The following is a 23,936-nucleotide window of genomic DNA, read 5'->3' as shown; positions in this document are numbered from 1 at the left end:
CTTAGATTTGTATTCCTTTATCAGTGACATGGCATTCAGTGCTCTTTAACATTTAAACAGAGTACACTAAATTCAAAAAATAAACAAATTTCAGATAGCTCATAAAGTATGAATGTTAACTCCAATATCATGTGTCTCACAAAATTAAAACATTCATCAGGTACAGGCACTTTCTGGACAAATCCAACACCAGTAGCAGAGGGAGCAAGCAATGGGAAAGAGTAGAAGGAAATGTGGTGGCTGCAGACCACATTGGGTGCTGGAGAGAGGAGGGCACTTTCAAAGAGGTAGAGGGCAGCGTATATATGGCTAGGAAACAGTGTGAATGTCCCAGATGTTCCTGTCCAGATTAGAGCAAGAGACCTTCCATGCAGAAGTCACATGGGGCGACTGCTATGCAAGAGCAGCATAGCTAACCACATTTCTCACACAGCAATATAGATACATATATACACACAATATGAATAAGTAAAAACTAGGAATGTGGCTTTTGAAAACTTCCTTAGAAACATGATGGTAGTAGCAGACCCTGTCACATGTCTAGTCTGCACATCCACCCTAATTATTTAGCTCTATATTTCCCATTTCTCCCTCAGACATTGCCTGTATTTATCCCATCCTATCATGAATTCAGATACTGTTTTGATCTCCATCTCATCTACTGAGAGGTTGTTCCATGCATCCCCTATTCTCAGTAGAAATAAAAACTTCCTAAGATTACTTCTGAGTCTACCCACTTTCAGCCTATTCCCATGATGCCAGAGAATGAAATTTTCAATTGATTTTGCTGTGATGCCTAAAGGAAACCACTCTTTGAGATTTGAACCCAGGTTTCCTGTTTAGCTTTTACCAATGTCAGATTTTCCAGTCTTTATGAACACCATTTTCCAATTTCTATTCTTTAGGAGATTTTCATTTTGTTGGATTCTTCTCCTCTGCCTGCATAGACTTTTAAGAATAAAGGGATGCTCCAGGTGAGGTTTGAACTCACAACCTCAGCATATCCCATAGTCAGTACTGTCCTATAAGTACCACGCGCTGTCCAATTGCGCCACTGGAGCCCTTGCAGAGCTTTTCTTCTTTAGTTATATTCCACGCTTTCAGATAGCTGAACGTGGCTTGTATGCAGCTACTGATCCAGATCAGCAGCCTGTCAGGTTAAGAGAAAAAATACAATTTCAGCTTATCAATAGGAAAATTCAAACATAGGCAATCAAGAAAAACTGCAATTGGAACACCTTTGACTATGCAGGAATCAAGAGCTACTTATTCCAAGTTCTGCTATGCCCTCAAATTCTGAACTGAAAGAAAATGAAAGCTGAATTATCCCACTTTTCATGAGATAGAATTATGTTGTTAGCTCAACAAAGATTTCAATTGTACCTCCACAATTTTAGATCTCTAGAATGGCAGGACACTGGATAGAACAGCCTTTATATTCAATGGCTGGGCCAAAGAATTCTAAGCATGAATCAGAACACATTTTCACCTTAAATTATCAAATCCAAAGTGAAGATCTGCATCTCATATTTCAATAAGGAGTGACATCAAAAAGAAACCAAACCCTCAATTCAACCAGAAGTCATTAGCAATAATCAAAAATATCAACACTGACCTTTCTTGTAAAGAAAGCAAAACCGTTTAATAATTGTATTATGTGCCTTTTATTCTTTGCTGTAGATGGGTGCAAACAATATTGTAATGGCAGCAAATATGTTCTTTCATGAAACAAAATCCTATTAATATTCAGACCCTTTGGATAAACACACCAAAGAAGAAAAATCCAACCTTGTTCGACACTGGATAACAAATAATCTCTATATTCCCAGCATTGCTGCATTTCGTAAAAAATGTAATATCATGTAGAGAAGCATTAGTAAGATTCATGTCAATATTGTTGCTTGTCTTTAAAAAGAATACTCCACATTCATTGTTATTCTTCAGTCCCTGTGCAGGTACAGAATTTAGGAAAATATAGATGAAGCCAGTGCTGTTCAACAAGGGCTAGCAAAACATATCTAATTTAACCTCCTTAATCAATCCTGATCTTCTCTATAACAAAAGAATCTAATGTAGTCTGTTGGAAGAGGCTGTTCAATCCAAAGAGTCATAAGTTGAAAGGGCATCATGCTGCTGAAGACAGATACAGATCTTTCACATGAGCAACAATTCCATTCTTTCATTTTTTCTTTTATTCTTCCAGAATATTTTTCTTTATTTAAACCAGGCACAAATTGCCTGTGGGATCAGAGTTCTGGAAGTATTCTAGAACACTGGACTGCTTGATAATAAATCTGAATCGTTATGACAACACATTATGACAACTTTTTATTCAAATTATGCTCCAATGTATACCAATATGTGCAGGAATTAAATTAAAATTTCCCTTACCTTGGAGAGTTATAGGCAGCAGGTTTGTGAATTCACCTCTTTTGAGAACATTTTTATTTCCAAAATCAGATGAATAAGCAAGCAAGACCTAATCGTGTTGAATACCTGGACGTTCTCATTTACCAAACCTAAAACTCCAATTGAAAGCCCAAAATACAAAACAGGAAATTGCTAAAAATAGTAGTGAGCTGTTAAAGTGCAATCTTGTAAGGTGCTTAGTGGGTGTTAGCATAGTTCAGGTCTGTGGTTGAGAGACCTAAGAAATGCCTGCGATAACCCATTCAGAGCATTACAGATAATTATGGAAAACTTTTGACTTCAGGGAAGGAATTTTCTGAAATTAAATGAGGAAGAGAGGTGGCAGCCACCCCTGCACTCTCTGCATTTTACTGCAAATTGTTCTGCCACTCCAGGACCTTCACTTTGTCGATTTTAAGAAGTCTCCTCCACCATTTCCCTAAACTCTCTTCTGTACTTTTCTGGCAATTTCAACAGTGTGCCTCTAGTTCTGAAAGCTTGAACAGTAGGATGAAATGCAGGCCTACGCTGAGTTCCTCCTATTCATTCTTCAAAGGACATACACATGTAGCATTATCAAGTATTTCTTTCAAGAGCTGGTGTGTGGCCTATTCAGAAAATTAGAAGAATAATAAATTTGCTTCCTTCCTGGTCTCTTAGTGCTACCGCTGAGATTTGTATTCCTTTATCAGTGACATAACATTCAGTGCTCTTTAACATTTAAACAGAGTACACTAAATTCAAAAAATAAACAAATTTCAGATAGCTCATAAAGTATGAATGTTAACTCCAATATCATGTGTCTCACAAAATTAAAACATTCATCAGGTACAGGCACTTTCTGGACAAATCCAACACCAGTAGCAGAGGGAGCAAGCAATGGGAAAGAGTAGAAGGAAATGTGGTGGCTGCAGACCACATTGGGTGCTGGAGAGAGGCGGGCACTTTCAAAGAGGTAGAGGGCAGCGTATATATGGCTAGGAAACAGTGTGAATGTCCCAGATGTTCCTGTCCAGATTAGAGCAAGAGACCTTCCATGCAGAAGTCACATGGGGCGACTGCTATGCAAGAGCAGCATAGCTAACCACATTTCTCACACAGCAATATAGATACATATATACACACAATATGAATAAGTAAAAACTAGGAATGTGGCTTTTGAAAACTTCCTTAGAAACATGATGGTAGTAGCAGACCCTGTCACATGTCTAGTCTGCACATCCACCCTAATTATTTAGCTCTATATTTCCCATTTCTCCCTCAGACATTGCCTGTATTTATCCCATCCTATCATGAATTCAGATACTGTTTTGATCTCCATCTGATCTACTGAGAGGTTGTTCCATGCATCCCCTATTCTCAGTAGAAATAAAAACTTCCTAAGATTACTTCTGAGTCTACCCACTTTCAGCCTATTCCCATGATGCCAGAGAATGAAATTTTCAATTGATTTTGCTGTGATGCCTAAAGGAAACCACTCTTTGAGATTTGAACCCAGGTTTCCTGTTTAGCTTTTACCAATGTCAGATTTTCCAGTCTTTATGAACACCATTTTCCAATTTCTATTCTTTAGGAGATTTTCATTTTGTTGGATTCTTCTCCTCTGCCTGCATAGACTTTTAAGAATAAAGGGATGCTCCAGGTGAGGTTTGAACTCACAACCTCAGCATATCCCATAGTCAGTACTGTCCTATAAGTACCACGCGCTGTCCAATTGCGCCACTGGAGCCCTTGCAGACCTTTTCTTCTTTAGTTATATTCCACGCTTTCAGATAGCTGAACGTGGCTTGTATGCAGCTACTGATCCAGATCAGCAGCCTGTCAGGTTAAGAGAAAAAATACAATTTCAGCTTATCAATAGGAAAATTCAAACATAGGCAATCAAGAAAAACTGCAATTGGAACACCTTTGACTATGCAGGAATCAAGAGCTACTTATTCCAAGTTCTGCTATGCCCTCAAATTCTGAACTGAAAGAAAATGAAAGCTGAATTATCCCACTTTTCATGAGATAGAATTATGTTGTTAGCTCAACAAAGATTTCAATTGTACCTCCAAAATTTTAGATCTCTAGAATGGCAGGACACTGGATAGAACAGCCTTTATATTCAATGGCTGGGCCAAAGAATTCTAAGCATGAATCAGAACACATTTTCACCTTAAATTATCAAATCCAAAGTGAAGATCTGCATCTCATATTTCAATAAGGAGTGACATCAAAAAGAAACCAAACCCTCAATTCAACCAGAAGTCATTAGCAATAATCAAAAATATCAACACTGACCTTTCTTGTAAAGAAAGCAAAACCGTTTAATAATTGTATTATGTGCCTTTTATTCTTTGCTGTAGATGGGTGCAAACAATATTGTAATGGCAGCAAATATGTTCTTTCATGAAACAAAATCCTATTAATATTCAGACCCTTTGGATAAACACACCAAAGAAGAAAAATCCAACCTTGTTCGACACTGGATAACAAATAATCTCTATATTCCCAGCATTGCTGCATTTCGTAAAAAATGTAATATCATGTAGAGAAGCATTAGTAAGATTCATGTCAATATTGTTGCTTGTCTTTAAAAAGAATACTCCACATTCATTGTTATTCTTCAGTCCCTGTGCAGGTACAGAATTTAGGAAAATATAGATGAAGCCAGTGCTGTTCAACAAGGGCTAGCAAAACATATCTAATTTAACCTCCTTAATCAATCCTGATCTTCTCTATAACAAAAGAATCTAATGTAGTCTGTTGGAAGAGGCTGTTCAATCCAAAGAGTCATAAGTTGAAAGGGCATCATGCTGCTGAAGACAGATACAGATCTTTCACATGAGCAACAATTCCATTCTTTCGTTTTTTCTTTTATTCTTCCAGAATATTTTTCTTTATTTAAACCAGGCACAAATTGCCTGTGGGATCAGAGTTCTGGAAGTATTCTAGAACACTGGACTGCTTGATAATAAATCTGAATCGTTATGACAACACATTATGACAACTTTTTATTCAAATTATGCTCCAATGTATACCAATATGTGCAGGAATTAAATTAAAATTTCCCTTACCTTGGAGAGTTATAGGCAGCAGGTTTGTGAATTCACCTCTTTTGAGAACATTTTTATTTCCAAAATCAGATGAATAAGCAAGCAAGACCTAATCGTGTTGAATACCTGGACGTTCTCATTTACCAAACCTAAAACTCCAATTGAAAGCCCAAAATACAAAACAGGAAATTGCTAAAAATAGTAGTGAGCTGTTAAAGTGCAATCTTGTAAGGTGCTTAGTGGGTGTTAGCATAGTTCAGGTCTGTGGTTGAGAGACCTAAGAAATGCCTGCGATAACCCATTCAGAGCATTACAGATAATTATGGAAAACTTTTGACTTCAGGGAAGGAATTTTCTGAAATTAAATGAGGAAGAGAGGTGGCAGCCACCCCTGCACTCTCTGCATTTTACTGCAAATTGTTCTGCCACTCCAGGACCTTCACTTTGTCGATTTTAAGAAGTCTCCTCCACCATTTCCCTAAACTCTCTTCTGTACTTTTCTGGCAATTTCAACAGTGTGCCTCTAGTTCTGAAAGCTTGAACAGTAGGATGAAATGCAGGCCTACGCTGAGTTCCTCCTATTCATTCTTCAAAGGACATACACATGTAGCATTATCAAGTATTTCTTTCAAGAGCTGGTGTGTGGCCTATTCAGAAAATTAGAAGAATAATAAATTTGCTTCCTTCCTGGTCTCTTAGTGCTACCGCTGAGATTTGTATTCCTTTATCAGTGACATAACATTCAGTGCTCTTTAACATTTAAACAGAGTACACTAAATTCAAAAAATAAACAAATTTCAGATAGCTCATAAAGTATGAATGTTAACTCCAATATCATGTGTCTCACAAAATTAAAACATTCATCAGGTACAGGCACTTTCTGGACAAATCCAACACCAGTAGCAGAGGGAGCAAGCAATGGGAAAGAGTAGAAGGAAATGTGGTGGCTGCAGACCACATTGGGTGCTGGAGAGAGGCGGGCACTTTCAAAGAGGTAGAGGGCAGCGTATATATGGCTAGGAAACAGTGTGAATGTCCCAGATGTTCCTGTCCAGATTAGAGCAAGAGACCTTCCATGCAGAAGTCACATGGGGCGACTGCTATGCAAGAGCAGCATAGCTAACCACATTTCTCACACAGCAATATAGATACATATATACACACAATATGAATAAGTAAAAACTAGGAATGTGGCTTTTGAAAACTTCCATAGAAACATGATGGTAGTAGCAGACCCTGTCACATGTCTAGTCTGCACATCCACCCTAATTATTTAGCTCTATATTTCCCATTTCTCCCTCAGACATTGCCTGTATTTATCCCATCCTATCATGAATTCAGATACTGTTTTGATCTCCATCTGATCTACTGAGAGGTTGTTCCATGCATCCCCTATTCTCAGTAGAAATAAAAACTTCCTAAGATTACTTCTGAGTCTACCCACTTTCAGCCTATTCCCATGATGCCAGAGAATGAAATTTTCAATTGATTTTGCTGTGATGCCTAAAGGAAACCACTCTTTGAGATTTGAACCCAGGTTTCCTGTTTAGCTTTTACCAATGTCAGATTTTCCAGTCTTTATGAACACCATTTTCCAATTTCTATTCTTTAGGAGATTTTCATTTTGTTGGATTCTTCTCCTCTGCCTGCATAGACTTTTAAGAATAAAGGGATGCTCCAGGTGAGGTTTGAACTCACAACCTCAGCATATCCCATAGTCAGTACTGTCCTATAAGTACCACGCGCTGTCCAATTGCGCCACTGGAGCCCTTGCAGACCTTTTCTTCTTTAGTTATATTCCACGCTTTCAGATAGCTGAACGTGGCTTGTATGCAGCTACTGATCCAGATCAGCAGCCTGTCAGGTTAAGAGAAAAAATACAATTTCAGCTTATCAATAGGAAAATTCAAACATAGGCAATCAAGAAAAACTGCAATTGGAACACCTTTGACTATGCAGGAATCAAGAGCTACTTATTCCAAGTTCTGCTATGCCCTCAAATTCTGAACTGAAAGAAAATGAAAGCTGAATTATCCCACTTTTCATGAGATAGAATTATGTTGTTAGCTCAACAAAGATTTCAATTGTACCGCCACAATTTTAGATCTCTAGAATGGCAGGACACTGGATAGAACAGCCTTTATATTCAATGGCTGGGCCAAAGAATTCTAAGCATGAATCAGAACACATTTTCACCTTAAATTATCAAATCCAAAGTGAAGATCTGCATCTCATATTTCAATAAGGAGTGACATCAAAAAGAAACCAAACCCTCAATTCAACCAGAAGTCATTAGCAATAATCAAAAATATCAACACTGACCTTTCTTGTAAAGAAAGCAAAACCGTTTAATAATTGTATTATGTGCCTTTTATTCTTTGCTGTAGATGGGTGCAAACAATATTGTAATGGCAGCAAATATGTTCTTTCATGAAACAAAATCCTATTAATATTCAGACCCTTTGGATAAACACACCAAAGAAGAAAAATCCAACCTTGTTCGACACTGGATAACAAATAATCTCTATATTCCCAGCATTGCTGCATTTCGTAAAAAATGTAATATCATGTAGAGAAGCATTAGTAAGATTCATGTCAATATTGTTGCTTGTCTTTAAAAAGAATACTCCACATTCATTGTTATTCTTCAGTCCCTGTGCAGGTACAGAATTTAGGAAAATATAGATGAAGCCAGTGCTGTTCAACAAGGGCTAGCAAAACATATCTAATTTAACCTCCTTAATCAATCCTGATCTTCTCTATAACAAAAGAATCTAATGTAGTCTGTTGGAAGAGGCTGTTCAATCCAAAGAGTCATAAGTTGAAAGGGCATCATGCTGCTGAAGACAGATACAGATCTTTCACATGAGCAACAATTCCATTCTTTCGTTTTTCTTTTATTCTTCCAGAATATTTTTCTTTATTTAAACCAGGCACAAATTGCCTGTGGGATCAGAGTTCTGGAAGTATTCTAGAACACTGGACTGCTTGATAATAAATCTGAATCGTTATGACAACACATTATGACAACTTTTTATTCAAATTATGCTCCAATGTATACCAATATGTGCAGGAATTAAATTAAAATTTCCCTTACCTTGGAGAGTTATAGGCAGCAGGTTTGTGAATTCACCTCTTTTGAGAACATTTTTATTTCCAAAATCAGATGAATAAGCAAGCAAGACCTAATCGTGTTGAATACCTGGACGTTCTCATTTACCAAACCTAAAACTCCAATTGAAAGCCCAAAATACAAAACAGGAAATTGCTAAAAATAGTAGTGAGCTGTTAAAGTGCAATCTTGTAAGGTGCTTAGTGGGTGTTAGCATAGTTCAGGTCTGTGGTTGAGAGACCTAAGAAATGCCTGCGATAACCCATTCAGAGCATTACAGATAATTATGGAAAACTTTTGACTTCAGGGAAGGAATTTTCTGAAATTAAATGAGGAAGAGAGGTGGCAGCCACCCCTGCACTCTCTGCATTTTACTGCAAATTGTTCTGCCACTCCAGGACCTTCACTTTGTCGATTTTAAGAAGTCTCCTCCACCATTTCCCTAAACTCTCTTCTGTACTTTTCTGGCAATTTCAACAGTGTGCCTCTAGTTCTGAAAGCTTGAACAGTAGGATGAAATGCAGGCCTACGCTGAGTTCCTCCTATTCATTCTTCAAAGGACATACACATGTAGCATTATCAAGTATTTCTTTCAAGAGCTGGTGTGTGGCCTATTCAGAAAATTAGAAGAATAATAAATTTGCTTCCTTCCTGGTCTCTTAGTGCTACCGCTGAGATTTGTATTCCTTTATCAGTGACATAACATTCAGTGCTCTTTAACATTTAAACAGAGTACACTAAATTCAAAAAATAAACAAATTTCAGATAGCTCATAAAGTATGAATGTTAACTCCAATATCATGTGTCTCACAAAATTAAAACATTCATCAGGTACAGGCACTTTCTGGACAAATCCAACACCAGTAGCAGAGGGAGCAAGCAATGGGAAAGAGTAGAAGGAAATGTGGTGGCTGCAGACCACATTGGGTGCTGGAGAGAGGCGGGCACTTTCAAAGAGGTAGAGGGCAGCGTATATATGGCTAGGAAACAGTGTGAATGTCCCAGATGTTCCTGTCCAGATTAGAGCAAGAGACCTTCCATGCAGAAGTCACATGGGGCGACTGCTATGCAAGAGCAGCATAGCTAACCACATTTCTCACACAGCAATATAGATACATATATACACACAATATGAATAAGTAAAAACTAGGAATGTGGCTTTTGAAAACTTCCTTAGAAACATGATGGTAGTAGCAGACCCTGTCACATGTCTAGTCTGCACATCCACCCTAATTATTTAGCTCTATATTTCCCATTTCTCCCTCAGAGATTGCCTGTATTTAACCCATCCTATCATGAATTCAGATACTGTTTTGATCTCCATCTCATCTACTGAGAGGTTGTTCCATGCATCCCCTATTCTCAGTAGAAATAAAAACTTCCTAAGATTACTTCTGAGTCTACCCACTTTCAGCCTATTCCCATGATGCCAGAGAATGAAATTTTAAATTGATTTTGCTGTGATGCCTAAAGGAAACCACTCTTTGAGATTTGAACCCAGGTTTCCTGTTTAGCTTTTACCAATGTCAGATTTTCCAGTCTTTATGAACACCATTTTCCAATTTCTATTCTTTAGGAGATTTTCATTTTGTTGGATTCTTCTCCTCTGCCTGCATAGACTTTTAAGAATAAAGGGATGCTCCAGGTGAGGTTTGAACTCACAACCTCAGCATATCCCATAGTCAGTACTGTCCTATAAGTACCACGCGCTGTCCAATTGCGCCACTGGAGCCCTTGCAGAGCTTTTCTTCTTTAGTTATATTCCACGCTTTCAGATAGCTGAACGTGGCTTGTATGCAGCTACTGATCCAGATCAGCAGCCTGTCAGGTTAAGAGAAAAAATACAATTTCAGCTTATCAATAGGAAAATTCAAACATAGGCAATCAAGAAAAACTGCAATTGGAACACCTTTGACTATGCAGGAATCAAGAGCTACTTATTCCAAGTTCTGCTATGCCCTCAAATTCTGAACTGAAAGAAAATGAAAGCTGAATTATCCCACTTTTCATGAGATAGAATTATGTTGTTAGCTCAACAAAGATTTCAATTGTACCTCCAAAATTTTAGATCTCTAGAATGGCAGGACACTGGATAGAACAGCCTTTATATTCAATGGCTGGGCCAAAGAATTCTAAGCATGAATCAGAACACATTTTCACCTTAAATTATCAAATCCAAAGTGAAGATCTGCATCTCATATTTCAATAAGGAGTGACATCAAAAAGAAACCAAACCCTCAATTCAACCAGAAGTCATTAGCAATAATCAAAAATATCAACACTGACCTTTCTTGTAAAGAAAGCAAAACCGTTTAATAATTGTATTATGTGCCTTTTATTCTTTGCTGTAGATGGGTGCAAACAATATTGTAATGGCAGCAAATATGTTCTTTCATGAAACAAAATCCTATTAATATTCAGACCCTTTGGATAAACACACCAAAGAAGAAAAATCCAACCTTGTTCGACACTGGATAACAAATAATCTCTATATTCCCAGCATTGCTGCATTTCGTAAAAAATGTAATATCATGTAGAGAAGCATTAGTAAGATTCATGTCAATATTGTTGCTTGTCTTTAAAAAGAATACTCCGACCACGTGATGTGATGAGCGAGGGTGGTTGTGTATAGGAGAGCTCCGGGTGCTTCGCTCTAACCTCGCCTGCATCCCGATATTTTACCGGCAACAATAACCTCGGCAAATTCGGGGAAGCAAAGGTACATGTCCATCACCTATTATATGAATCGCTCCTCACCCGGAATGCCCATTCGAACGGGAAAGAAGGAGAAGGAGAAATCGAAAACGGCTGACCCCAAAATGGCGTCGCCTGAGACACCGGCAGAGCAGTTGACTTTAACACCAATGGTGGCAGAAAACATCAAAGCCTTATTAATGGAAGCACTCGATTTAAAACTAGCCACCATCTCGACGCAAATTTCCGAAGTCCGTATGGCGCTTGACGAGATAAATCCAAGATTCGAGCAATTGGAAGGGAGAGTAGGCCTTGTGGAAGATGATAACCTCTCCCTCACAGGCAAAATCTTAGCGCTTGAAAAGCAGGTAGAATCACAGTCTACCAAAATTGATGACTTGGAAAATAGAGCGCGAAGGTCAAATATACGTTTGATGGGATTACCTGAGACACTGTTAGAAAGCAATCTGGGGAACTTCCTTGAAAGCTGGCTGCCAGATGCGCTTCATGTGCCCGATATAGCCCCCAATTTCAAAGTGGAGAGGGCTCACCGTTTAGGGCAGCGTAAGGAGGGAGAAGGTCGCCCTAGGCTGGTAATCGCGAAGCTACTAAACTTTGCTCATAAACAAATGCTGATGCAAGCCTACAGGAAAATCCCGGATCTTACCTATGAGGGGAAAAAAGTCAAAATCTTTCAGGATTATTCAGCGAAAGTTTCCGGCTTGAGGCGCAGTTTCTCCCCCATATGTTCTCGGCTCTACGAAAAACAAGTGCGATTTACCCTCCAGTTTCCAGCGAAGCTAAAAATATGGCACGACAATCAAGTTTCTACCTTTGAAGAGCCAGAAGAGGCGCGAAAATTCGTGGACAAGAAGCTGGGGTAAACTGAAAACAGGCTGGCGGCCATTTTGTCTTCAGAGCGACTGTTTGATGCGGCAGATGGCGGCAAAATTCCATCTACGGAGTAAGCGGCAAGTTGTTAGAAACAACTCAAGTCATTCGGCTGTAGACATTCCGGCTTTTCAATCTTCAATGCCGTTTTGGTCGGTAAGATTTTCACTGCGTTACTTGTTTAGACGCACTTGATTAAGAAGAGACTTTGCAGGCATAAGCCCGGCTGCGGCGGGAAAATGGCTCATTCGTTGCATGTGGAGTGGCTGACACTGAAGGCAGAGACACTGGTACTCTGAGACATTATTTGGTGAATGTTTTTTGCTGTCTACTCTCCCACTGTCTGTCTACTGTCTTGAGAATAATGGGGTTTACATTCTTTTTTCTTTTTTTTTCCTTTCTGGCTGTTACAGTATATTTTTCGGTTTGGAGGAGAACGGATAAACTGACGACAGTTAGTTGTTTATTTTGAATGTATGTAAAAAAAAAAAAAAGAAAAGAAGGGGGGAGCGAAGCACCCGATCACATCATAACGTGCTCTCTACCCCTAGACGGGGTAATGAGAATGGTGGTGGTTAGTAATTCTCTCGGGATAAGGGGAGGAGGGAGGGAGAGGACGGGGATTTGGGGGAGGGGAGACAGGGTACATCAACGGGATATTGAAACGCAGAGAATATGGGGAAAGGCAGTTTCAGGAGACATGAGGATAGGCTGGTTATGGGTAACATGGGCATCTCTATATAGATATATGGGGTTTTCTAACAACAGCATTATACATGGGACACAAAAGCTTGGGGGAGAAGGCTGGATTAAAGACACAATAAACCTCAGATCGCTAGAAACGGAGGAGGCGGTGTGTGAGACATGGGAGAGTTGGTACAATTCTTCAAGAGGTGTGCATTACTTTACCTATAGGTATCTGGGAGATGAGTTTTTGATGACTATAGATGGCGGGAAATACTAGAATCATTTCGTGGAACGTAAATGGTTTGGGGTCCCCAGTAAAGCGCTATCAAGTACTAAAACATCTTAGGTCTTGTCACCCCACGATTGCGTGCATTCAGGAAACACACCTTACAGCACTTGAAAGCCAAAAACTGAAACGTGACTGGGTGGGAGCCTGTTATTATACACCGGCACAGGGAAAAAAAAGGGGGGTGGCCATATTGATACACAGGAGTGCCTCTTTTTCTTTAACAAATCTCATTCATGATCAGGAGGGCAGAATGGTGATGGTAGTGGGCTCACTTAATGGCAAGGAAGTTACTATATGTTGTCTCTATGGCCCTAACGCTTACTCGCATGTATTTTATACGTATATTCTTTCTCAATTGGTGGCTCATGCTAAAGGCTATGTATTGGTGGCAGGGGACTTTAATTTACCAGCAGACCCCAGTGTGGACAAGACTCCTCCTGGTCCATATGCTAGCAAATGGGAGGGGAAGGGTGTCCCATTTCTTTGCTCTGAATTTTCACTGCTTGATTCCTGGCGCACTTTGCACCCTACAGAAAAAGATTTCACACACGTGTCAAGGGCTCATGTCTCTCTATCTAGGATAGACTACATTCTCATTCCCAAAGATGGATTTCACATGCTCAACAAGGCCGTGATCGGCTCGCAAAGTATCTCTGATCATGCGGTTATCTGGGTGGAGTTACAATTTCAGAAATGGGAGCCGGAAGAAAGGTTCTGGCGGTTTCCAAACTCACTTAGCATGGATAGAGAGTTTCAGACATATCTTGCCAAAAAATGGGAGGAATATGATCACAACAATGCCCAGCACGTTTCAGACCCACAGCTTTATTGGGAGGCAGCTAAGGCGGTGTTAAGAGGCGAAATTATATCTTACGTAGTCGCTCGAAAGAAGCGGCTAAATTCCCAGATATTACTTAAAGAAGACGCGCTAGGAAAGCTTAAAAAAGAGTTGGCTAAGCATCCTACTCCACAAATTCAAAAGGAGTATTTTAAGACCTTAAAAGATCTTACCTGTGTTTTACACCAGAGAGCACAGAAAGCATTCCAAGTAGCCGAGAGGAATTTCTTTAAATTTGGGAATAAAGCGGGGAAACACATGGCTAACTTAGTACGTGTCCAGAAAGGGAAGACCTATATTCCATCAATGAGAAACGGCAAGGGGCAGATAGTCACCACACGAAGGGAAATCAGTGAGGTTTTTCGCCTCTTTTACGAGACACTGTATACAGATGATGTTACAGGTGGGGAGAAAGAGGAGGACGCTTTCTTTAAAAACATATCGTTACCTGTTCTTTCCACCACTCAACTCTCCTTTTTGAATAGACCTATAATACCATTGGAGGTATTGGCAGCTATCTCTACTAGCAAGAGGGGGAAGGCCCCAGGCCCTGATGGGTTTTCATTTGATTTCTATAAAATTCTGCAACATCAAGTAGCCCCTACTCTAACTACTTTCTTTAATGAAGCGGTCCAGAAGCAGGTACTCCCAGACCACTTTAACTCAGCATACATTACAGTACTTCCCAAGCCCGGGAAAGACCCCCTACTTCCGGCTTCTTACCGACCTATTTCATTGCTAAACTGTGATTTGAAAATCCTAGCAAAAATCTTAGCGGATCGTCTTGGCACTCTGCTGCCACATCTTATCTCTGACCATCAGGTGGGGTTTGTCCGTAACAGACCGGCCTGTGCTAATATTATCAAGCTTCTCTCTGCCATGTCATTGTCATCAATGGGGAAAACGGGTGCCTTGGCGATCGGATTTGACTCCGAGAAGGCATTTGATAGGGTTTCCTGGCCCTATCTTTTCTCAGTATTGAAGCGGTATGGGTTGGGGGGGAACTTCTTGAGTTTCATACACCTGCTGTATAAGCTCCCTACCTCCCATATTGTTGCAAATGGCTTTAAGTCAGAAGGCTTCATTATCAATAGAGGGGTGAGACAAGGTTGTCCCCTCTCCCCCTTGCTATATATATTGGCGATAGATCCCCTTCTGAGGAAAATAGCCAGGTCTAGTGTCATTAGAGGCCAAGGGGAAGGACCCTACACTTTTAAAATTGCTGCATTCGCAGATGACATTTTAATTTATCTGACAAACCCCCAGCAATCTCTAAGTCCTCTCTTAGCTCTCCAAGAGGAATATGGGGCCTTTGCAGGTCTACGTATCAATAAAGATAAGTCAGAAGCTTTAGATGTAGGGGGAAGAGTTAAACCAACGTGGCAGGGTCCGTTTCCTTTAAAGTGGGTCACCACAGCAATGAAATATTTAGGTGTAAAAATACCTCCTGATATAGCTGACTTTTACAGAATAAATATAGACCCTCTGTTGCAGGACACAGCATATAAGCTTCAGAAATGGCAGGGGTTACCCATCTCGGTAACAGGACGCATACAGCTACTGAAAATGCTGATCTTGCCACGATGGCTATATATTATGCAAATGTCCTCGTTGTGGATTACAAGACGCGATTGCAGAGCTGCACACTACTTGTTTAGGAAATTTCTTTGGAAGGGTCGGCGGGCCCGTATTTCTTTACAAGTGCTGATGCAACCGACGGACAAAGGGGGTCTGGGTTGTCCCAACCTTAGATGGTATAACTTGGCTTGTTTGCTACGCCATATTACGGATATACTTAGAGATACGTCTTATTACACTCCACAGGGGTATTTAAAAGCGTGGGGGGGTCTGAATTCTATGAATCCTTTGCTTCAAGTTCCTAGAGCTATACTTCCGGTAAAAATGGGAGCACAACCCCTCATCCAAGCCTGCAGGAAGGCGTGGGCTTTTCTTTGTTCTCAGATGCAGATACCAACCCAGATTACACCGCTTCTCACTATTTGTGATCATGCTCTTTTCCCCCCAGCTGCTTCGTTGTCAGTGTTTCACAGATGGAAGGCTAAGGGGCTTGTATGGATTTTTCAATGTTTCTCGAAAGACACAGGGAAAGCTTATACCTTTTCTGATTTACAGACAAAACATTCTCTTCCATTTACTGATTATTTTGCATATCTCCAATTACAGCATTTTCTGCTAAACCAGAGACAATCATTATCCCTCAGCCCACAGTTTTGGGCATTACACGGTATCGTGCTGCCTACACATAAGATTAGGCCGAGCATTGCTGCATACAGCAAGGCTCTACGTAGCTCACTTGCAAAAGATGCTACAACTACTATCTACTTGAAGTGGCAGCAGTGGCCGGAGTTTCAGATGGAGGACAAGGTTTTTAGGCAATGCTTTGTAGAAATCCGAGAGTGGTCTGATAATATCTTATTTAGGGAACTACAATTTAAATTTCTAAGACGGTTCTATATGACACCAGACTGGGCACACAAGGCTGGCATTACTCTTACCCCAATGTGTCAGAAATGTAAGCGAGATGTAGGATCTTATTTACACACTTTTTGGTCCTGTGAGGTCATTCAGAGCTTTTGGACAAAAATAATACTTTTCTGTAGACAATTGCTCTCGGTCTTCTTACCTATGGATCCCATGTTGTGGTTGTTTGGGATTGCTGGGCAGAACACGGGTGAACTTGGCACGCATGATCTCAAATTCATACACAAGATAAGCATGACGGGGAAAAAATCGATATTAGCTTGTTGGGTATCTGATGAAGGTCCCTGTTTTGAACAGTGGTTCAAATTACTAGTAAAACTATTCACAATGGAATATATCATCTGTCAGGATGCTTCACAGAAAAGAAAAGATTTGATATATAGAATTTGGCAGCCATTAATGGACCATCTATCGCCTACTACGTACTAGAAGCCTATCTTAGAAACTGCAAATTTTAGTGTCATACTTGAAGAAGTATACATTACAAGTGCGGGCTTTGCACGTATCCTTCATGGGGTGGCATATATACCAAATGCCCAAGCCTGCCAAGGCCATTGTACTAGCGCCCAGTCGGGACTCAGGTATAACAGCATTCCTCCTTATTTACATACCTGATACATATTTGACACCTGTATGTATGTTTTTGTGCCCTTATACTGCTTTACCCTCACGCCTCTAAATTTACTGCTCTATCCTCACACCCTTAAACTTTTGGGTGTTTCATGTCTTGGTCTACTTGCACTGTATACCAGTCTAAAGGTCCATAAAATGGAATAATTTTTCAGTATGTATTTCTGCCTTAGGGGAGGACGGGAGGGGGGAAGGGACGAGGGGGGGGGGTAGGGAGAAAAAAAAAAAGGGGAAGAAAATGAAACGAACCTACTTTACAGCATTAATACAATGGTTAATACTGTTTCTGGTTATGTTGATGTATTTGTATATACAATCATAGGATTGCTTGTTTACGCATCTACATTTAAACCGGTCAAGGTCTCTTGTGAAGATACGAGAGTGCGTACATACTCAGTTCCCTAAGTTTGTATGAGATGCTATGTGGTATCTCTTGTATGGAAAATTTGGTATGGTTTTGTGCATTATGACTGTTACTAAAGTTTATATTTCCATTGTTAATCAACCAATAAATAAATATTACAAAAAAAAAAAGAATACTCCACATTCATTGTTATTCTTCAGTCCCTGTGCAGGTACAGAATTTAGGAAAATATAGATGAAGCCAGTGCTGTTCAACAAGGGCTAGCAAAACATATCTAATTTAACCTCCTTAATCAATCCTGATCTTCTCTATAACAAAAGAATCTAATGTAGTCTGTTGGAAGAGGCTGTTCAATCCAAAGAGTCATAAGTTGAAAGGGCATCATGCTGCTGAAGACAGATACAGATCTTTCACATGAGCAACAATTCCATTCTTTCATTTTTCCTTTATTCTTCCAGAATATTTTTCTTTATTTAAAGCAGGCACAAATTGCCTGTGGGATCAGAGTTCTGGAAGTATTCTAGAACACTGGACTGCTTGATAATAAATCTGAATCGTTATGACAACACATTATGACAACTTTTTATTCAAATTATGCTCCAATGTATACCAATATGTGCAGGAATTAAATTAAAATTTCCCTTACCTTGGAGAGTTATAGGCAGCAGGTTTGTGAATTCACCTCTTTTGAGAACATTTTTATTTCCAAAATCAGATGAATAAGCAAGCAAGACCTAATCGTGTTGAATACCTGGACGTTCTCATTTACCAAACCTAAAACTCCAATTGAAAGCCCAAAATACAAAACAGGAAATTGCTAAAAATAGTAGTGAGCTGTTAAAGTGCAATCTTGTAAGGTGCTTAGTGGGTGTTAGCATAGTTCAGGTCTGTGGTTGAGAGACCTAAGAAATGCCTGCGATAACCCATTCAGAGCATTACAGATAATTATGGAAAACTTTTGACTTCAGGGAAGGAATTTTCTGAAATTAAATGAGGAAGAGAGGTGGCAGCCACCCCTGCACTCTCTGCATTTTACTGCAAATTGTTCTGCCACTCCAGGACCTTCACTTTGTCGATTTTAAGAAGTCTCCTCCACCATTTCCCTAAACTCTCTTCTGTACTTTTCTGGCAATTTCAACAGTGTGCCTCTAGTTCTGAAAGCTTGAACAGTAGGATGAAATGCAGGCCTACGCTGAGTTCCTCCTATTCATTCTTCAAAGGACATACACATGTAGCATTATCAAGTATTTCTTTCAAGAGCTGGTGTGTGGCCTATTCAGAAAATTAGAAGAATAATAAATTTGCTTCCTTCCTGGTCTCTTAGTGCTACCGCTGAGATTTGTATTCCTTTATCAGTGACATAACATTCAGTGCTCTTTAACATTTAAACAGAGTACACTAAATTCAAAAAATAAACAAATTTCAGATAGCTCATAAAGTATGAATGTTAACTCCAATATCATGTGTCTCACAAAATTAAAACACTCATCAGGTACAGGCACTTTCTGGACAAATCCAACACCAGTAGCAGAGGGAGCAAGCAGTGGGAAAGAGTAGAAGGAAATGTGGTGGCTGCAGACCACATTGGGTGCTGGAGAGAGGCGGGCACTTTCAAAGAGGTAGAGGGCAGCGTATATATGGCTAGGAAACAGTGTGAATGTCCCAGATGTTCCTGTCCAGATTAGAGCAAGAGACCTTCCATGCAGAAGTCACATGGGGAGACTGCTATGCAAGAGCAGCATAGCTAACCACATTTCTCACACAGCAATATAGATACATATATACACACAATATGAATAAGTAAAAACTAGGAATGTGGCTTTTGAAAACTTCCTTAGAAACATGATGGTAGTAGCAGACCCTGTCACATGTCTAGTCTGCACATCCACCCTAATTATTTAGCTCTATATTTCCCATTTCTCCCTCAGACATTGCCTGTATTTATCCCATCCTATCATGAATTCAGATACTGTTTTGATCTCCATCTGATCTACTGAGAGGTTGTTCCATGCATCCCCTATTCTCAGTAGAAATAAAAACTTCCTAAGATTACTTCTGAGTCTACCCACTTTCAGCCTATTCCCATGATGCCAGAGAATGAAATTTTCAATTGATTTTGCTGTGATGCCTAAAGGAAACCACTCTTTGAGATTTGAACCCAGGTTTCCTGTTTAGCTTTTACCAATGTCAGATTTTCCAGTCTTTATGAACACCATTTTCCAATTTCTATTCTTTAGGAGATTTTCATTTTGTTGGATTCTTCTCCTCTGCCTGCATAGACTTTTAAGAATAAAGGGATGCTCCAGGTGAGGTTTGAACTCACAACCTCAGCATATCCCATAGTCAGTACTGTTCTATAAGTACCACGCGCTGTCCAATTGCGCCACTGGAGCCCTTGCAGAGCTTTTCTTCTTTAGTTATATTCCACGCTTTCAGATAGCTGAACGTGGCTTGTATGCAGCTACTGATCCAGATCAGCAGCCTGTCAGGTTAAGAGAAAAAATACAATTTCAGCTTATCAATAGGAAAATTCAAACATAGGCAATCAAGAAAAACTGCAATTGGAACACCTTTGACTATGCAGGAATCAAGAGCTACTTATTCCAAGTTCTGCTATGCCCTCAAATTCTGAACTGAAAGAAAATGAAAGCTGAATTATCCCACTTTTCATGAGATAGAATTATGTTGTTAGCTCAACAAAGATTTCAATTGTACCTCCACAATTTTAGATCTCTAGAATGGCAGGACACTGGATAGAACAGCCTTTATATTCAATGGCTGGGCCAAAGTATTCTAAGCATGAATCAGAACACATTTTCACCTTAAATTATCAAATCCAAAGTGAAGATCTGCATCTCATATTTCAATAAGGAGTGACATCAAAAAGAAACCAAACCCTCAATTCAAGCAGAAGTCATTAGCAATAATCAAAAATATCAACACTGACCTTTCTTGTAAAGAAAGCAAAACCGTTTAATAATTGTATTATGTGCCTTTTATTCTTTGCTGTAGATGGGTGCAAACAGTATTGTAATGGCAGCAAATATGTTCTTTCATGAAACAAAATCCTATTAATATTCAGACCCTTTGGATAAACACAGCAAAGAAGAAAAATCCAACCTTGTTCGACACTGGATAACAAATAATCTCTATATTCCCAGCATTGCTGCATTTCGTAAAAAATGTAATATCATGTAGAGAAGCATTAGTAAGATTCATGTCAATATTGTTGCATGTCTTTAAAAAGACATTCATTGTTATTCTTCAGTCCCTGTGCAGGTACAGAATTTAGGAAAATATAGATGAAGCCAGTGCTGTTCAACAAGGGCTAGCAAAACATATCTAATTTAACCTCCTTAATCAATCCTGATCTTCTCTATAACAAAAGAATCTAATGTAGTCTGTTGGAAGAGGCTGTTCAATCCAAAGAGTCATAAGTTGAAAGGGCATCATGCTGCTGAAGACAGATACAGATCTTTCACATGAGCAACAATTCCATTCTTTCATTTTTCCTTTATTCTTCCAGAATATTTTTCTTTATTTAAAGCAGGCACAAATTGCCTGTGGGATCAGAGTTCTGAAAGTATTCTAGAACACTGGACTGCTTGATAATAAATCTGAATCGTTATGACAACACATTATGACAACTTTTTATTCAAATTATGCTCCAATGTATACCAATATGTGCAGGAATTAAATTAAAATTTCCCTTACCTTGGAAAGTTATAGGCAGCAGGTTTGTGAATTCACCTCTTTTGAGAAGATTTTTATTTCCAAAATCAGATGAATAAGCAAGCAAGACCTAATCGTGTTGAATACCTGGACGTTCTCATTTACCAAACCTAAAACTCCAATTGAAAGCCCAAAATACAAAACAGGAAATTGCTAAAAATAGTAGTGAGCTGTTAAAGTGCAATCTTGTAAGGTGCTTAGTGGGTGTTAGCATAGTTCAGGTCTGTGGTTGAGAGACCTAAGAAATGCCTGCGATAACCCATTCAGAGCATTACAGATAATTATGGAAAACTTTTGACTTCAGGGAAGGAATTTTCTGAAATGAAATGAGGAAGAGAGGTGGCAGCCACCCCTGCACTCTCTGCATTTTACTGCAAATTGTTCTGCCACTCCAGGACCTTCACTTTGTCGATTTTAAGAAGTCTCCTCCACCATTTCCCTAAACTCTCTTCTGTATTTTTCTGGCAATTTCAACAGTGTGCCTCTAGTTCTGAAAGCTTGAACAGTAGGATGAAATGCAGGCCTACGCTGAGTTCCTCCTATTCATTCTTCAAAGGACGTACACATGTAGCATTATCAAGTATTTCTTTCAAGAGCTGGTGTGTGGCCTATTCAGAAAATTAGAAGAATAATAAATTTGCTTCCTTCCTGGTCTCTTAGTGCTACCGCTTAGATTTGTATTCCTTTATCAGTGACATGGCATTCAGTGCTCTTTAACATTTAAACAGAGTACACTAAATTCAAAAAATAAACAAATTTCAGATAGCTCATAAAGTATGAATGTTAACTCCAATATCATGTGTCTCACAAAATTAAAACATTCATCAGGTACAGGCACTTTCTGGACAAATCCAACACCAGTAGCAGAGGGAGCAAGCAATGGGAAAGAGTAGAAGGAAATGTGGTGGCTGCAGACCACATTGGGTGCTGGAGAGAGGAGGGCACTTTCAAAGAGGTAGAGGGCAGCGTATATATGGCTAGGAAACAGTGTGAATGTCCCAGATGTTCCTGTCCAGGTTAGAGCAAGAGACCTTCCATGCAGAAGTCACATGGGGCGACTGCTATGCAAGAGCAGCCTAGCTAACCACATTTCTCACACAGCAATATAGATACATATATACACACAATATGAATAAGTAAAAACTAGGAATGTGGCTTTTGAAAACTTCCATAGAAACATGATGGTAGTAGCAGACCCTGTCACATGTCTAGTCTGCACATCCACCCTAATTATTTAGCTCTATATTTCCCATTTCTCCCTCAGACATTGCCTGTATTTATCCCATCCTATCATGAATTCAGATACTGTTTTGATCTCCATCTGATCTACTGAGAGGTTGTTCCATGCATCCCCTATTCTCAGTAGAAATAAAAACTTCCTAAGATTACTTCTGAGTCTACCCACTTTCAGCCTATTCCCATGATGCCAGAGAATGAAATTTTCAATTGATTTTGCTGTGATGCCTAAAGGAAACCACTCTTTGAGATTTGAACCCAGGTTTCCTGTTTAGCTTTTACCAATGTCAGATTTTCCAGTCTTTATGAACACCATTTTCCAATTTCTATTCTTTAGGAGATTTTCATTTTGTTGGATTCTTCTCCTCTGCCTGCATAGTCTTTTAAGAATAAAGGGATGCTCCAGGTGAGGTTTGAACTCACAACCTCAGCATATCTCATAGTCAGTACTGTCCTATAAGTACCACTCGCTATCCAATTGCGCCACTGGAGCCCTTGCAGAGCTTTTCTTCTTTAGTTATATTCCACGCTTTCAGATAGCTGAACGTGGCTTGTATGCAGCTACTGATCCAGATCAGCAGCCTGTCAGGTTAAGAGAAAAAATACAATTTCAGCTTATCAATAGGAAAATTCAAACATAGGCAATCAAGAAAAACTGCAATTGGAACACCTTTGACTATGCAGGAATCAAGAGCTACTTATTCCAAGTTCTGCTATGCCCTCAAATTCTGAACTGAAAGAAAATGAAAGCTGAATTATCCCACTTTTCATGAGATAGAATTATGTTGTTAGCTCAACAAAGATTTCAATTGTACCTCCAAAATTTTAGATCTCTAGAATGGCAGGACACTGGATAGAACAGCCTTTATATTCAATGGCTGGGCCAAAGAATTCTAAGCATGAATCAGAACACATTTTCACCTTAAATTATCAAATCCAAAGTGAAGATCTGCATCTCATATTTCAATAAGGAGTGACATCAAAAAGAAACCAAACCCTCAATTCAACCAGAAGTCATTAGCAATAATCAAAAATATCAACACTGACCTTTCTTGTAAAGAAAGCAAAACCGTTTAATAATTGTATTATGTGCCTTTTATTCTTTGCTGTAGATGGGTGCAAACAATATTGTAATGGCAGCAAATATGTTCTTTCATGAAACAAAATCCTATTAATATTCAGACCCTTTGGATAAACACAGCAAAGAAGAAAAATCCAACCTTGTTCGACACTGGATAACAAATAATCTCTATATTCCCAGCATTGCTGCATTTCGTAAAAAATGTAATATCATGTAGAGAAGCATTAGTAAGATTCATGTCAATATTGTTGCTTGTCTTTAAAAAGAATACACCACATTCATTGTTATTCTTCAGTCCCTGTGCAGGTACAGAATTTAGGAAAATATAGATGAAGCCAGTGCTGTTCAACAAGGGCTAGCAAAACATATCTAATTTAACCTCCTTAATCAATCCTGATCTTCTCTATAACAAAAGAATCTAATGTAGTCTGTT

General features: G+C 39.2%; 1 long non-coding RNA gene and 5 other non-coding genes across 6 annotated transcripts; all 6 read right to left on the bottom strand.

Annotated features, from left to right (window-relative positions):
- Positions 1-72: 72 nt before the first annotated feature.
- LOC115081685 lies at positions 73-9,806 on the bottom strand. The gene is made up of 4 exons (XR_003853855.1): positions 8,545-9,806; positions 5,469-7,304; positions 2,392-4,227; positions 73-1,150 (listed from the first exon to the last, which is right to left on the bottom strand). It is a non-coding gene; the product is annotated as an uncharacterized LOC115081685 (long non-coding RNA).
- TRNAI-UAU lies at positions 967-1,061 on the bottom strand. Its single transcript has 2 exons — positions 1,024-1,061; positions 967-1,002 (listed from the first exon to the last, which is right to left on the bottom strand). It is a non-coding gene; the product is annotated as a tRNA-Ile (tRNA).
- Positions 4,044-4,138, bottom strand: TRNAI-UAU. Its single transcript has 2 exons — positions 4,101-4,138; positions 4,044-4,079 (listed from the first exon to the last, which is right to left on the bottom strand). It is a non-coding gene; the product is annotated as a tRNA-Ile (tRNA).
- TRNAI-UAU lies at positions 7,121-7,215 on the bottom strand. The gene is made up of 2 exons: positions 7,178-7,215; positions 7,121-7,156 (listed from the first exon to the last, which is right to left on the bottom strand). It is a non-coding gene; the product is annotated as a tRNA-Ile (tRNA).
- Positions 9,807-10,196: 390 nt separating the features above from the next.
- Positions 10,197-10,291, bottom strand: TRNAI-UAU. The gene is made up of 2 exons: positions 10,254-10,291; positions 10,197-10,232 (listed from the first exon to the last, which is right to left on the bottom strand). It is a non-coding gene; the product is annotated as a tRNA-Ile (tRNA).
- Positions 10,292-19,752: 9,461 nt separating this feature from the next.
- Positions 19,753-19,847, bottom strand: TRNAI-UAU. Its single transcript has 2 exons — positions 19,810-19,847; positions 19,753-19,788 (listed from the first exon to the last, which is right to left on the bottom strand). It is a non-coding gene; the product is annotated as a tRNA-Ile (tRNA).
- Positions 19,848-23,936: the final 4,089 nt, after the last annotated feature.

This window comes from Rhinatrema bivittatum, unplaced genomic scaffold, assembly GCF_901001135.1.
Source record: "Rhinatrema bivittatum unplaced genomic scaffold, aRhiBiv1.1, whole genome shotgun sequence".
Taxonomy (NCBI): Eukaryota; Metazoa; Chordata; class Amphibia; order Gymnophiona; family Rhinatrematidae; genus Rhinatrema; species Rhinatrema bivittatum.
Note: the sequence above shows the minus strand (reverse complement) of the source record. Positions and strands in the feature narration are given on the sequence as shown.